The sequence below is a fragment of the Bicyclus anynana genome, chromosome 19 (assembly GCF_947172395.1).
Source record: "Bicyclus anynana chromosome 19, ilBicAnyn1.1, whole genome shotgun sequence".
Taxonomy (NCBI): Eukaryota; Metazoa; Arthropoda; class Insecta; order Lepidoptera; family Nymphalidae; genus Bicyclus; species Bicyclus anynana.
The window spans coordinates 10136945-10154238 of record NC_069101.1 but is presented as its reverse complement, the minus strand read 5'-3'; the positions used below and the strand labels follow the sequence as shown (position 1 = coordinate 10154238).

Sequence of the window (17294 nt, the reverse complement as noted above, 5' to 3'; positions counted from 1 at the left end):
ATGATGATGTAAGAAGCGAATGGAACAGATTGACACATTTTGCTGACACTTAAGGTGCATAAGGAAAAATAGATGATGGTGACGATGTTTTGAGTGAATTTTAGATACTTTTTGTAAAAAACAGAGTTTATTATAAACTAGAGTCGCAAAGTAACAATAATTACTATTCCAGACGTGGCTGCTCGGAGCGCAACCAGGGTCGTTCACCTTTAGGAATTAATGGTGTAGGTATCTCGCTTAATGGTATTGCTGTGTTGTTTTGCTAAACTTATAAAATAGTTTACCCCAGGGACTCTTAAGTGAATATAATATGTAAGAAAACTAAGCGTAATATAATTGTTTTCCAAATTCCAATTTTATAATTTAAAGATTTTCAAATTTTATTGTCACAACTACAAATATATCATCTGAAACTAAAGTTTCTAAGATATAGTATCAGCAAAATTAAATTAAGAAATTATAAGTATTTTTAAGTAAAAATTAATGTTATATAGCAACTAGATACCATGTAATTTATCAATCCTCAGTACCCCAACTTGCAAAATAAAATATATCAATTTTGACACACTACGATAAGCAAACATTGTTTGAAACGTTTTATTGCACAACTGCCTTGTTAGAATATTCCATAATAGAAAACTCAAGACACATATCAGATAGCGATTTGATTTTGATACCCATTAGATCGTAATCATAACTGGTTCATAAAGTAAAATAAATATTGTAATGGAATTAAAAATTCATTATTTGATTTTATAAATGCTATATGCAATAATAATTACTTAATTTATTATTTAATAAGAATATTGCGAAATCCTTCGTTAATCTCGAGGAAAGGACAAATTAAATATTGTCACTCAAAAATAAGAGATAAAATTTTTAATTTAAAAACGCATATGAATTCATTACACACGCATGACCGAAAAGTAATTTATTCTTATCAATAGAATTTTGATCTAGACTACATATTCACTGCATTAGGCTAATTATGAAATTCCAGATTTTAGAAAATGTTTTGTATAAATTAGCGTCTGAAACAGAAGCCAAATTGCGAAACATTCCTCATTATCCACACACATCAGTTTCAACATCTATAGCACGTGCTAGAGTAGTTAGTAAGTGTGTGTGTAAAGACACTAGTAGTGGTAATTGCGTATCTTAGCCGGCGGAGAGGGCGGGGCGCCGCACGCGAACTGATAATAATTATTAGTCTAGGGCAATTAAGAGGCGCCAGATATACGCCATGGATGAGATAGTAGGCTTGTGGAAGAACACAACTCACAACAAGATACAATTTTATCTGAAGATCCGGGTACTAAACTGGATGCACTTATGAATGACCGTAAACCTAACACAATACAAAATGACATGGCTCAGATGATAATACTTAAACAAACTGATGAGTTCCTTTTTGATAACGATGATTGGAGGCCGTTGGATCAGCAAAACTATAAAAAATTGTAATGTTGTCATCAACTGTATATTATAATATTGAATGATTTTTTTTAAAAGAGTTGAGTTTCTTGCCGGTTTCTTCTCAGCAGAACCTGCCTTCCGAACAGGTAGTAGAATCTTTACAAATAGTCAACTGACGTGTCAAAAGTGCTTGTAAACTGAGCCTACTTGAAATAAATTAATTTTGAAATTTGAAACAGATTCCAATAAAGAGGTTGATGCACTAGTTAGATAGATCGATCTCCAAACAAAAGAAGCCATGTTGAAAACAGGTAATGAAGAAAAAGGTTCCGTAGTAACCACTCAATGTCACGATTAATGAATGTTCCCAGCTTCGTTGAAACGTGCACGCATCGCTTCTAGTTTGTAGTTATACATTGTCGTCTCTAAGGATCGGATCTTGGATAAGCAATTTTGCAATTGAATAAGCGATTGGAACAATCACATGCTTGTAATATATTGTTTAGTTAGTTCAACATGCATGTGTGTTCATGAATACGTTAACAGTTAACACGGAGCGCTTGTTAAGACGAATGGAATAATACTAAGAATTGTGGTTAATGTATTCAGTTCTATCCAAAATATCTATTCAGTTATATCAAAAACTAGCTGACGCCGCACGGTTTCACCCGCGTGGTTCCAGTTCCCGTAGGAATACGGGGATAATTTAGCCTATAGCCTTCCTCAATAAGTGGGCTATCTAACACTGAAAGAATTTTTCAAATCGGAACAGTTGTTCCTCAGATTAGCGCGTTTAATCAAACAAACTCTTTAGATTTATAATATTAATATAGATGACTGAAGCTACTAAATATTTATGCCATTAGATCGTAGTCCTAGATCTATAGTAGTAGTAATAGAAATCTATAATTTTATGTAAATTTTTAATATTAAATATTATTCAGTGGAACGATATACGTTGAAGAATAACTTTCTTTAAAAAAAAAACTAAACAAATTTATACAAATCACGTCACCCATTGATTTAATACGTGCTCGGAGTAGATTAAGATATTTATTAGATAGATTACTTTGATCTTCGTACAGTTAACGATATAAGAGTTATTTGATATACGAGTACGTTTTTAAGTATAGCCCAAATACAATAGGTATGCCATACGTAGGTACTTTTGTTCTTAATTGGTGCCATCTAATATAACATTCAAACGAACTTAAACATTAAAATATTTAAATAAAATGTTTAAAAATCATACATTTCAATGTTATTACAAAGCGAATATTTAGTTAAACCATTTGTGAATGTAATATTTTACGTCCAAATAACATTATCTCGATATACATATAAAATTGTTGAATTACATTAAGATAACCAACGTTTCGCAAGTATGCAAACAATTTTCTCGAAGTGGAAAATTTACCACGATGTATTGTTAAGAGTTAACAACACAGGCATCGCGTGACGAGTCAAATTACGTACATTGCTCAGAACTACTGCAGACGCATCATCGTGATATGTTTTTCCATAAGTATCTATGAACAGAAAACTATCGGCGACACCACATTATGATCTCTCAATAAATAACAAGGGAAAGTTTATACAAACTAACATAAACAACAATACTGATTAGATAAAATGTTCTACGCCACTCGTTGATAGCATATTGCGTTCATTATCTACAAAGATGTTGGCATTAATAATCAGGGAAGCGTGTTGCCAATAGGTTAACTTGATAATCTCAAAACAAACTGTATCAAGTTCCGCAATCGATGCTTGCAAACAATTTTCATTGAATGAATCTTTAACGCTTCATAGACGCGTCTCTATATTATGTCCGTACATTTTCATTATTTTCTTAATTCTTTGCATTTCTAATTATTAATATAATAAGTTGTCTTAATTTATTACATTTCTGATTATTAATATAATAAATTGGAAAGTCAGTTTCTTTGTATGTTACGCGTTCACTGATTAATCAACAAATAATCATGAAAGGACATGTCCCAAAATGGGCCTTTATTATTTATAATTTATAAGCAGGTCTTTTTTTTTAAATTTTACTTTAAACTTGTAATGTTTGTTTTCAGTGCCATCTAATATTCTACATTAAAAAACATAATCATATATTTTACTTAAATATATTAAACAATCTTTCATTTAATTATTTTCTATTTTCATTTTATAGATCAAATAATTTTAAGGCAGTGAATTATTTTTGAAAACAAAAAATTACAGAATCCCAGTAGGGTACAATTACATATTTGTGACTAATATAATCAGTCAAAACTAATTTTGTCTAATCCCAACCAAGATGCAAAAAAGAACCTAACCTAAACTAATCATAATAGTTCTAACATCACCAAACCTGGAGGTACTTTTAATACATCCAGAAACACTTCATCGCTAGCGAAGAAATCTCCGAAAAATTTAGCCTTGATGTAGTTCGTTAGTCAAATTTACATTTGACATTTTAAGAGTTTTGACTGCAACATAGCATACAAATCTGTAGGTTTCAAGCAAGCAAGGCGTATCATCAAAAATCGCTTATGAATTATCGAACAATCAATCAACTGTACCTACATTTTCACGGTAACGTCGGCACTTTTATAGCAGGCGTTATATCGAACCAGAATTCAGAATTATCTATATTCAATCATGCTTTTGTAAGTGCGAAAATACTTAAATTTTACAAACCTATTGTTGTCATTGTTAACTTCAAAAGCCATTAAAATAAAGAAGTTATTGTTAACTTTTGTTGCTGATTTTCAGCTTAAAATGAATCACGAAAGTTTGGTAATCATATATTCTTGATCTGTTAAGCATGGTTATCATGTGCAAGTGTAAGGTAGGGTTAGGGTAGAGTTAGGGGTAGGAGTACGGTAGGGGTAGGTTTGGGTAGGAGTAGGGTAGGTGTAGGGTGGGAGTAGGGTAGGGTAGGGGTAGAGAAGAAGTGCACATACGTCAAAGCGGAAAAAGGATTGCACACAACTGAAAAGTTGGAGGTGCATGCCCCGAATTCGAACCCACACCCTCCGGAATCGGAGGCAGAGGTCATCCACTGGGCTATCACAGCTATCACGGTACTAGTATGGAATTCGTGAAATGAGGTAAGTCTGGACCTCACAAGCTCACGTTCTATAGAGGTCTGCCCGGTAACGATCTCCTTGAAAATCACTGCAGTGACCTCTTCAAAGTGTCAATTAATTTGGAAAAGCAATATGTTTGTACAGGCGCGAATAATAATATAAATATTCATCGATAAAAACCATTACCAACTTATTCATATCGACGCTGAATAATTATTTCGTAGTTTGTGTTCGGGCTTTCAATTAAAATATATTGAATACTAATTGACAGGGAACTAGATTGTGTTGTTAAATGAATTTTAACTTATATAATACCAGCAGACGGCCGCGACTTTGCCCGCGTGGAACACTAATGGACTATATATACTCCGCGCCACGAAACAAGTCCAGTAGTGTAAGGCGCTGTCAATTTTAGTTCAGGTTTTAGCCGCGGGACGAAAGAGTCCCGATGAGTCTATCATACAAATCTCCGCCGCTTTCTGACATTTTCAACAATTCATCGTCATCATTAACAACCCAAATTCGGCTCACTATTAAGCACAAGTCTACTGTCAGAATGAGAGGAGTTAGGCCAATAGTCCACCACGATGGCCCAATGCGGATTGGCAGACTTCACACACGCAGACAATTAAGAAAATTATATGGTATGCAGGTTTCCTCGCGATGTTTTCCTTCACCGTTAGAGGCACGTGATATTTAATTTCTTAAAATTCACACAACTGAAAAGTTGGAGGTGCATGCCCCGGACCGGATTCTAACCCACACCTACCGAAATCGGAAGCAGAGGTCATATCCACTGGGCTATCACGGCGCCCTAGATGAATAGGTATTTATACCCAAAGTCAGTAGTGCTGACATGCGACCAAGTGAAAAGAAATAGACAAAATGTCGTCCAATGGCGGCGGAGTTGTCATCATCTACTTCGTCCCTCAACGCAATGAAAGAAATAGCAGTATTTGCACCGCCACTGGTTTAAATTTGTTAATTGTTCTTCATGAGATTATCTCGTTAGTCGCATGTTAGCACTGCACAAATAATTTATAGAAAGTACACAACTTTCCCATACAAACACATTTATTTTGAAGACCTATTGACACAATCATGGGACGAACGCCAAAATCAACACACTATAATTATTCTTGTTCGAACTAAGAAAACATACTAAGTAATGTATTATTGCTGCAAACAATTGGATATCTGGTAAATAGCATTTCTGAAGGTTGAAGAGAAAATAAACAAACAGAATTAGTAAAATAAAAGTTCGATTAAACCCACACACTGTTAAGTCCGTAGAGCTTTTAGGGGTTTGTTGTGAAAGTAAAGAAAAATATCAAAATCATATCTATATCCACACTACGATATTTTCTTCACTTTGACATGTCTAAGCGGAAAGAAATATAGAAACCTTAACTAAAACAATTTTTTTTTTACTTGGACATCCATGCCTAACAGTAAGTATCACCGAATTCGCATAATATTGGAACGACGTTTCAAAGACTAATAATTCCTTTGACAGAAAAATCTATTTTCGGTCCCATACAATGGTTTTATTAGACGAAAACTATGAAATGTAATAATACTGATGAGATGAATAGAGGATTAGTCTAGTTATACTAAAAACAAATATTATAAATTAATTTGATTAACTAAAGACGAGTTTTACCCGCTATGGAGTGGTAATATGACAGTGTCTTTGAGGAAGAGTAATAAAAAAAATTACCTTTTTTTGGAAACATGGTCGACTATGTTACATGTATATTTAAAAAAAAGTTTTATTCTCAGTAGATATGTTAAATAATTACGTATTGACGGGTTGGTAAAACCAAGTTTCTTTTTAATAATACTTCTGAAATTATCTTCACCTTACGCATGTGCTGAATACGTATTAAACCAGTTACTTAATTTGAATAATAGTTTCTTATAAATTGCTAATTTTCCAAAATCCATTTATTAATTTTAAATCGTTAGTGATGATCGATAAATTCTACTGACAATAAAAGTCAGTTTGCTGATACGAGTAACTTAATTAAAAGTTACTTCTAAAGAGGCCGATAGTAAATCGGCCTCTTTAGAAGTAACTTTTGGCGGCCTCCGTGGCGCAGTAGTATGCGCGGTAGATTTACAAGACGGAGGTCCTTGGTTCGAACCCCGGCTGGGTAGATTCAGGACTTAATTGGTCCAGGTCTGGCTGGTGGGGAGCTTCAGCCGTGGCTACCTACCCTACCGGCAAAGACGTACCTCCAAGCGATTTAGCGTTCTGGTACGATGTCGTGTAGAAACCGAAAGGGGTATAGATCTTATTCATGCTCCTAACAAGTTAGCCCGCTTCCATTTTAGATTGCATCATCACTTATCAACAAGTAAGATAGTAGTCAAGGGCTAACTTCTAAAGAATAAATAAAAAAAAAACTAGCGCAAGCCCGGGTTTCATTCGCGTATATAGTAGAATAAGATATGTTACTCGCTGATAATGTAATTTTGCATTGTTGAAAGAATTTTTTAAATCAGTCATGTAGTTTTAGAACAAACAAACATTCAAATCTTTCCTCTATATAATATGTATATTAGTATAGAAAATCAAAAAATGTAATCAAATATTATCTGCTAGACGGTGTAGCACCTGCAATTGTAATCATTGTAATTCTTCGTAAGTGATCATTATCAACCTTAAATTTCAAGTAATCAGATGAATGGGAATTTCCTTACAAAATTATCTACTTAATTAATCTCAGCTTTTCTCGATTGTTCTATTATTTTTTTTGGTATTTTCTAACTTTCTTAAATATTACTACCCCGGTATTTTACAATTCCGTATTTTTCAAGCACTTATCAAGTTCTAGCGAAACTGACCATCTATACTAATATTATAAAGCTGAAGAATTTGTTTGTTTGTTTGTTTGTTTGAACGCGCTAATCTCAGGAACTACTGATCCGATTTCAAAAATTCTTTCAGTGTTAGATAGCCCATTTATCGAGGAAGTAGGAAGGCTATATATTGTCCCCGTTTCCTACGGCAACAGGAACCACGCGAGTGAAACTGCGCGGCGTTAGCTACTTGTAAGATAAAGACGAATTTAAGTTACTTAAATATATATTTTTTTAATTGTTAAGTCAAAATATATTTATTCATTTGAATAACATAATAATATTAAAAATTTAATACCTAATAATTTATTATGATTATTAAGTTCACATTACATGAAATGATAATAATAATTCATTCATACAAAAAGCTGTACATTATATCTTGACCGAGCTGACCTCAAAGATAGGGTCTACATTACTCATTATACACATACCTAAATGCAATATACGTACATTGGACATTTTTATGAAATTTAATGAAAATTCTTTGTTCGTACTAAGTGCCACACAAAAACCTAATAAGAATTAAGATTTAAAAGTACAACCATTTTATTTAGATGTGAAGTAGGTATGAAGTTCAAATCTCAGGTTTATAATAAAGAAAACTACAGACATTGAGATTATTAATACGGAACTTTATGTACGTACGATAAAGCCACGTTATTTTTGAGTATCATAGGCTTACTTCATCATTATCAACCCATATTCGGCTCACTGCTGAGCACGAATCTCCTCTCAGAATGAGAGGCCCAATGCGGATTGGCAGACTTCACACATGTAGAGACATGAAAACTCTAAGGTATGCAGGTTTCCTCGCGATGTTTTCCTTCACCGTTTGAGACACGTAATATTTAATTTCTTAAAATGCACACAATTGAAAAGTTAGAGATGCATACCCCGGACCGGATTCGAACCTACGTCCTCCAGATTTGGAGGTCATATCCACTGGGCTATAGGCAAAGCCGTAAAAAAATAAATATTCATATAATATACATTTATATACTATAGTGCTGAATAGGTTATAACTTTGATAGTTATGTACGAATATTTAATTAAAGTTGAACATATTTAATTACGAAATTTACATAAATCCTTATTTGATCATAATAATTTGTGGTTTGAATAGATTTTTTTATCGAGCTCGGCACAAAATTTTCGACCGATACTCATGATCTATTACAACAATTTAAATACAAGAACGGTATCCATAGCATAGCCTTAGTGGACATATTCTGTGGTCAGCGCTTAGAAACATGCATCAGTGTTGAAGCTACTCAACATCTTCACCACAGAAGATTATCAAGTTCTTCAGTCACTTTGCCAAAAGAGAAGATAATTTAAAGAAACTTGACAAAAGAGAAGATAATGATTTTAAACTTATTTCGTGGTTGTTCATTACGAATGTTATTTAAACGGGTAAATATCACGATAAAACGACGAGATTTTTAATGTCGATATTTCGACCCAGTTGCATGGATCGTGGTCACGACGGGACTGAAGTTGCGAGATGAGAAGTGAAGTCAGCTGTAATATACGAGCTATAAAAAACAACGACCCACAAAAGTCTGCGATAGCTGATCACATTCTACTACCGGGAACTAAACATTGGATTGAGATCCATAATCCACGCATTATTTCCACGGACCGCCACTATATACCCCGAGAAGACATTGAAATTCGAAAATACAATAATTTCAATCGGGAAGATGGTTTCAAACTAGTCAGCGAGTGAGAACCAGAACCCGGTCGTAGAATTGTGCAAACCAAGAGGGCGCCGCGATACGCATAATAATTAAAGCGATATCGTGAGTGTGGTTTGCCTAAACAGCCAAAAACGCGAGGTTGTTGAAAAAAGAAAAAGAACGAGAAAGAGGGTAGATCGATTCTGCCCCTAACAGCTGACTTCATTTCTCATCTCGCAACTTCAGTTCCGCCGTGACCACGATCCATGCAACTGGATCGAAATATCGACATTAAAAATCTCGTCGTTTTATCGTGGTATGTACCCGTTTAAATAACATTCATAAAGAGAAGATAATTTAAAGAAACTGGCAAAGTAGAAGGAAATGACTTCAAGGACGTATCGGGCTTCGTCCTTTGATCATATTATCAAGATATAGGTAGAGTCAACAATGATGGTGTTCAGATTTCAAAATATTTTTTTTATTTGTTTTGAAAACTATCTGTAAACTAGGCCAGTAGGTTTCAAGTATGACATAACGAATTTTGTTTTTGATTTTTGAACATTTAATTTTACATGTTTAAAAAGTTCTAAAAAAATACATGTAAGTACCAAAAATTTGCAGATTAAGGTAGGATTTGTAAGAAAAACGGACAGTTACTTAATTTGTATACAAATTTATAGCGTAATGGTCTCTCAACTAAGAAGCCTGTTTACAGCATAAACTGAAATCAATTTGGCAATGTTTATTTAGGACCGCATCCATTTTAGTGCTTAATGTAAGCTGTTTATTGACTGTTGTTTGCAGATTTATCTGAGCTAAATCCACTATACGGCAGGTTCTCAAAGTGGGTGATAGTCCCGCTGTGGGCATTTGAGATTCACAGGGTGGCATTAGAGGAGCTAGAGAAAGTTTAAAAACAATAAGATAACAAAAACATGCAATGATATACCATAGATATTATTAAAAACTTTTTGCTAAGGTTTAAAAATTATCGTTCGTTTTTATGGATATGTAAGGTTTTATATTACATTACATCACATGTGCATTTTACTTTACATTACGACACATGTGCGTAATGAGATACATTCCAATATTCAAAATTGTTGAAATAGCAGATACTTTACGAGCAAATGTGTTATTAAATCATTTATTTTTATTAAGTACTAGCGGACCCGGTCAAGCTTCGCTTTGACTTATGTGCACTTCTTCCCTATCCCTACTCTACCCTACCCCTCCCTACCCTACCCCTACCCCTTGACTCTTAGACATTTGTATGAGAAATAGAAAAAGGTTGTTTTTATGGTTTTACCGGCACATATTCTAATTTTTGTCACCTTTTAAACCTCCACGAACATTTCAAGACCAAGATGAGATAAATCCGCCCAGCCGTTCTCGAGTTTTAGCGAGACTAACGAACAGCAATTCATTTTTATATATATAGATGTTTGTGAAAATTCACATAGGTTGCCCATTGCCCTCTTGGGCAGTGAGTGATAGTGTGTGATAGACCTTAAAGCTGAGGGGTGACTTTTTTAATCAACGTGTTTTAATTCAAAATAGTCGAGTTGCGTGTAGTAAATACGATGTCCCAGATCTTGATTATGCATAGTGAAATAATACTCCAATTTTCACGACCTTGTACTGTTTTTGATATGGTCAACTAAGCTAATAACGGCCTCCGTGGCGCAGTGGTGTGCGCGGTGGATATACAAGACGGAGGTCCTGAGTTCGATCCCCAGCGGGACCGATTGAGGGCCAGCTCTGGTTGTTGGGAGGCTTTAGCCGTGGCTAGTTACCACCCTACCGGCAAAGACGTAACGCCAAGCGATTTAGCATTCCATTTAAGGGGTGTGAATTTTCATCCTCATTCTAACAAGTTAGCCCGCTTCCATCTTAGATTGCATCATCACTTACCATCAGGTAATCAAGGGCTAACTTGTAAAGAATAAAAACAAAATAAGAATATTAAAGCCGATTAGGAAGGTAATTTAGGTAAATAGTCGATTGACGAAATTAATTGAGTAGGCGAATCCTAATCTTATTTGTTTTTTTAGTAAGTATTAATTAGTAATTAATGCTTCTCGAAATCTCGATCCAGTACTATATACGTCAAAGGTAATGAATTAGCCTGCTGGTGAGCCATTCGCTTTTCCCATCAACAATGTACCTTAAAATTATGTGGCTAGTCACCACCCTACCGGCAAAGACGTACCGCCAAGCGATTTAGCGTTCCGGTACGATGCCGTGTAGAAACCGAAAGGGGTGTGGATTGTCATCCTCCTCCTAACAAGTTAGCCCGCCAAGTTCCATCTTAGACTGCATCATCACTTACCATCAGGTGAGATTGCAGTCAAGGGCTAACTTGTAAAGAATAAAAAGAAAAAAAAAAAAATGTTTAGCAAAAGTCTATATTAAATTCTGACAAATCCATGCAGACATGCCACACGGGTCCTACAAAATATCCTCATCTCAACGCAACATTGTCTGCAATTGAATATTGTCGCGGTAACATCTCCCGAGAATACTACGGTATCTGAGTGATATGCGTAGAGACCGTAGAGACCGTTTCATCAATCTACCGTAGCCGCACGTACCTACTTATGTGTCGGGTTTTCACGGAAAAATGAAAATTAATAGGGATGATGACAGTTTTATAAATTGTATATAAATTAAGAGTATGCTAATAGTAAAGCAATTTTGTCAAAGTAACAGGGTATCTGCGAACATTACTTTCGGAGCTACAGGGATTTAAAGGGTCAGATTTGCGGCGCTGCCGCGGATCCCTGAAAAACGCTCCATACAAAATGGCACGATTTAGTGACGTCGTTGGCTCGCTGATCGTTACATTTGTATGGGCGTTCAAACAAAATTACTAATATCTTTGTTATTTGTGCGTTTATGTTAATAGTTGATTTATTGAAAAATGACACATTTAACGTAAGGAAGCTAAAACTGTATGAATTTTTATCTAATTACGATAAAAGATTTTTATTAGATTTTGAAATTTTATAATCTTATTTATTTTGCAAATATCCAGTCAATCTTTACTTTTTATGTATAAATTAGTTAACATTGACCTTATTTATCCGAATTTATTATAAAAATCAATATATTCCAACCCAGTCATCATCCCCATTCTTAGTTTACCAACAAACATATTAGAAATGAAGGTAGAAAACGCATGTCATTTCATAACTTATTTATTTTAAACTATCTATGGTTTGTTCATAAAATGTTATATAAAATATATTAACCATATCTAATTGTTCTAAGTTATTAATCAAGTTTATTTTCATTAATTTAAGAACAAGTTAATAATAATTATTATTAGGTGTGAAATGACTAGTGATTTATACCATCATTTTTAAATTGTTTGTTGGTAAACAGTACTCATCAAGAAAGGCTTTAGTATAGTGAATTGCATTTAATAGATGCAAAAATGCATGCTCCAGTTCTAAGTTCATCATCATCATTATCACCCTATATTCGGCTCACTGCTGAGCTCGAGTCTCCTCTCAGAATGAGAGCGGTTAGGCAAGTAGTCCACCACGCAATGCGGATTGGCAGACTTCACACACGCAGAGAATTAAGAAATCTGTGGTATGCAGGTTTCCTCACGATGCTATTCCTTCACCGTTTGAGACACGTGGTATTTAATTTCGTAGAATACAATAACTGCAAAGTTGGAGGTGCATGCCCCTGAACGGATTCGAAACCACACCCTCCGGAATTAGAGGTAGAGATCATATCCACTGGGCTAGCATGACTCTTAACATACTTATCGAAATAAAATAATAAACAAAAACAATATCTAAATAGCTCATATCTTATCCATATTAACCTTTAGTTACGAGTTGTTACTGGAAGCACCGCAACCAACATAACGAATTAAAACTATACGTGTCTGCAAGATTTTCAATTTACCGATCTAAGATCGATATATCTAGATTAAAAATATTCAGCACTAGCGGACCCGGTCAAGCTTCGTTTTGACATAAGTGCACTTATTCTCTATCCCTACTCTACCCTTCTATACCTCTACCCTTCTATACCTCTACCCCTACCCTACCCCTACCGCTTGACTCTTAAACGTTTGTATGGGAAATAGAAAAGGGCAGTTTTTAAGGTTTTCCCGGAAATTATTTGATTTTTTCTCACCTTTTAAACCTTCCCTATACCTCCACGAACATTTCAAGATCAAGATAAGATAAATCCGTTAAGCCGTTCTCGAGTTTTAGCGAGACTAACGAACAGCAATTCATTTATTTATATATATAGATAATGGAATAATACAAGTTGGTACGTGCTATAATAATTTAATAATAAATTTTCCAATGACCAAGTTCAACATTATCTGAAGTGTAAAAACCGGGAACAACAATTTCAAATGTGTCAAACACAATGAGATTTAATACTATATATATCTTACCGGCTTACAGAATCACCGCAAAAAGTGATCCGAATTTAGCTATTCCACTAACCACACACATGCACAAATTGTGTTTACTTATATTATATATCTATGTATATACTAGCGTAAAAATCGATATAACCCCTATTTCATCCCCTCACAGGTCGAAATTTCAAAAACGCTAGAACAAATGTTTAATTATGTCTTATCAAGTGATTAAATATAAAGTTTCATGGTTTTATCTTTTAAAATTAAGAAATCCCATACAAACTTTCAACCTCTATTTCAACCTCTTCATCTCTTGTTTTCACAATAAAAGGTAGCCTATGTCCTTTCTCAGGGTTTAAAGATTGTCTGTGCCAAACTTTATCAAAATCGGTTGAGAGGTTTAAGCGGGAAACACAGACAGACAGAGTTACTTTCGCATTTATAATATTAGTAGGGATAGCTTTTACACTTCCTGAACACACAACTGGACATTGTAGACAATATTTAGGTATTACCTATTTGTTTAAATAACTTTTGTTGTAAGCGAAATTAAACAATTATGCCCGCCTCAATTTAGATGCGCTAGTACCTAATCTTTAGTAGGTATAAAATATTGTTTGTAGTTTTCAATTTCCCCAAATAATTGTCTACCACGAGTAAATAACAACAGTAGATTTGGTTGTTTTAGTTTATGTCACTATGGTTGACAGATATTGAAGAGCCGTGATAGCCCAGTGGATAAGACCTCTGCCTCCGATTCCGGAGGGTGTGGGTTCGAATCCGGTCCGGGGCATGCACCTCCAACTTTTCAGTTGTGTGCATTTTAAGAAATTAAATATCACGTGTCTCAATCGGTGAAGGAAAACATCGTGAGGAAACCTGCATACCAGAGAATTATCTTAATTCTCTGCGAATTATCTTAATTCTCTGCGTGTGTGAAGTCTGCCAATCCGCATTGGGCCAGCGTGGTGGACTATTGGCCTAACCCCTCTCATTCTGAGAGGAGACTCGAGCTCAGCAGTGAGCCGAATATGGGTTGATGACGACTATGGTTGTATTTCAAAATGTAGAATCTAATAAAGATACGGCAACCACGATAAAACAGAATAAAATTCTCGAATAAGTTTACAATAAACTCACAGCACGTACAACACTATAGGTACTACATACAATAGTTTATAACACAGCCGTTTGTACACACACGTCTCGATACAACTATAAGTACAGGCGTACGCAGCACTCTGTTCTCTCGCTCACATGCTAGCAATACCAATGGTTACAGAGTCGAAATCGGCTTACACTTTGACGAAGTTACGTAGGATAATCAAGACTGAATCTTATTCGCTCAAAGTTTGTACAGCTAGTATCAGAGTATTACAGGTCATACTTACAGATAAAAGGTTCACACACAAATGTTATCCGTCAACAAAAACACAAGAGTAATGCAGGCGTTGCATACGTAGGACGTTAACCCGGCTGCGTTTCGAAAACTTCGCAGCGAAGCGTTTAGTGAATATTCAAAAATAGACCGACGGAGTCTGAAACACGCGCGACTGTATGTAGGGACGTTCCGATGCACGCAACTGTGTCTCGTGTTGTTGGTAATACGCGCGGTTATACAGTAGTTTCGCGAAAACTGTGTTCAAAAGTTTCCAGTGTCACAAAGTTGTGATCGGGAGACAGGGCTCGACGAGACAACGACACGTCAACCCCGCGACACTCCGAACTCGACTGGCGCCTCCGTCCGCGCCGCACCGCACGTCACAGTGTTTCACCCACACACTCGCAGTCCCACACAGACACGCTACCCGTACTCACACCAACACAGACGCGGAGTTTGTGTGTGTCGACACACACACACGCGCGCACAAACTGATAAACAGCTTAAAAACACAACACCACAATGCAACTGCACTTATAAACATATCCCGCTTTCCTGCCGACACGAACTTGTGTCCGACCCAGACACGGTGCAGATAGCAGCTGTTGTTATCACAACTATTGTAATAAATCCCGAGAAGTTAATGCAAACATAAGAGGTGTTGTTAAGAGACCGTAACTTTATTAATGAGTGGCAGATGTCCGATGTACGTTTACTTTACCCATAATTTACCAAGTCATCATTTTAAATAATAGTACAAATATTATTGATCTAGCAGTTCTGGAATAACCCTTACCTCTCAATCGTTACATAACTGTAATGTTAATGCAAATTCAGCTCAAATTCTGTCTGTAGTTAATGAATGATTCCAATTATTCAACAAAACACGAACAAAAAAATATTTATAGAATGGAAACTTACATTAATCTAATAACATCTTTAAGTTCTATGGAAAGCACCAAGAGACAAAAGTGACAAGATAACCAATGAACGAAACTCAACATTGGTTTAGAGAAGTCTAGATAATGAAAATTAGAATAGAGACTGACCCTACGAAATTAGGAAGAATATCAAGTCAAATCCTAATAGACAAAATCATAATCATCATATCATCATCGACGTCCACTGCAGAACATAGGCCTTTTGAAGGGAATTCCAAACGTCACGATACTGAGCCACCTGCATCCAGCGAATCCCTGCGACTTCAGTAGATAAAATGCATCAAGCATATTATTAATTTAATAAGTGACCTAGAAAGTTTGATTCCTGGGAAGACAATTATTAAATTAAGAACGAATTAAATTATTAAGAAAGAATTAAATTAAATTAAGGAACAAACAATATCGTAAATGCTACCAACTCATAATTCCGTACTTCTTACAAACTAGGACATCTCAAAAATCTCAGAAAATATTATATTGATATTTATAAGGCAGACCTTGGAGCTCTGTTCGCTCGGTTCCCGGATGAAATGAAACCACGACGAAATCTCATGGGTTTTGATTATTTTATAGCCGGGGAGTCTCGAGACCCGTTCGGAGTAATAAAATACCATCTGCCGCGTAAATAAAACGTTTTATAGGTGTTCTTGTAACCGAAACACAACTGAATGTAGAAATTCTTGCAACCAAACATTATGTTATTGAAACATACAAAGGGAAATAGCTATTTTTGATGTAGATATACGGTATCCTATCGCTGACTATGGGCCTTATTAGAAGGCTCAAAGTCACTCAGGGGGCGATGGAGCGAGCTATGCTTGGAGTTTCTCTGCATGATCGAATCAGGAATGAGGAGATCCGCAGACGAACCAAAGTCACTGACATAGCTCACCGAGTCGCGACGCTGAAGTGGCAGTGGGCAGGCCACATAGTTCGAAGAGCCGATGGAAGTTGGGGTCCCAAGAACTCTCCATTAGGTAGACCGACGATATCAAGCGGGTTGCAGGGAGCCGCTAGATGCTGGCGGCTCGAGATCGTTGTGCTTGGAGGTCCATGCAAGAGGTCTATGTCCAGCAATGGACGTCTATCGGCTGATAAGGTATACGGTATCCTTGATCCAGGGATCAAGTTTAGAGTAATGTATGCTCGTATGTGATCCTTCTTAATCTTTAAATAAGCAGACAATGTTCAAATTAATAAATCAATAAATTGACATGTACATCATTAAGAACACCTCTCGTTTTTCGTTGAAATCTGTTTCGTTTCGTTGAAAAATCTCGACGAAGATTCGACGTCGAAATCAAAGTTTGCACCTAGTTTGAAGAAGTATTTGAATCTGAATTTATTTATGAAATCATAGTAGAATTTTTTACCGTTCTTAAAGGAACTGAAATTTACTTTAAAAAAGTTGATTAAGTTTTAAATAAGGTATCATAGTAATTTCACTGGAAAATGTCAAGACTAATAACTAATTGGAACTTGGAATTTAAACTAAATAACTAATTTAAAACTGCATCAACTGTT

General features: G+C 35.5%; 1 protein-coding gene across 7 annotated transcripts in view; it reads right to left on the bottom strand.

The window, feature by feature from the left end:
- Positions 1 to 17294, bottom strand: part of LOC112046526 (dual 3',5'-cyclic-AMP and -GMP phosphodiesterase 11) — a 317311-nt gene that overhangs the window by 189756 nt on the left and 110261 nt on the right. For 3 of the 7 annotated variants that reach the window (XM_024083183.2, XM_024083184.2, XM_024083185.2), the window contains exon 1: positions 14840 to 15189. The exons of the other annotated variants lie outside the window; for them this stretch is intronic. The gene's annotated coding sequence lies outside the window, so the exon portion shown is untranslated. Of the gene's footprint in view, positions 1 to 14839; positions 15190 to 17294 lie in introns of those variants that run through there. 7 annotated transcript variants of the gene reach the window in all.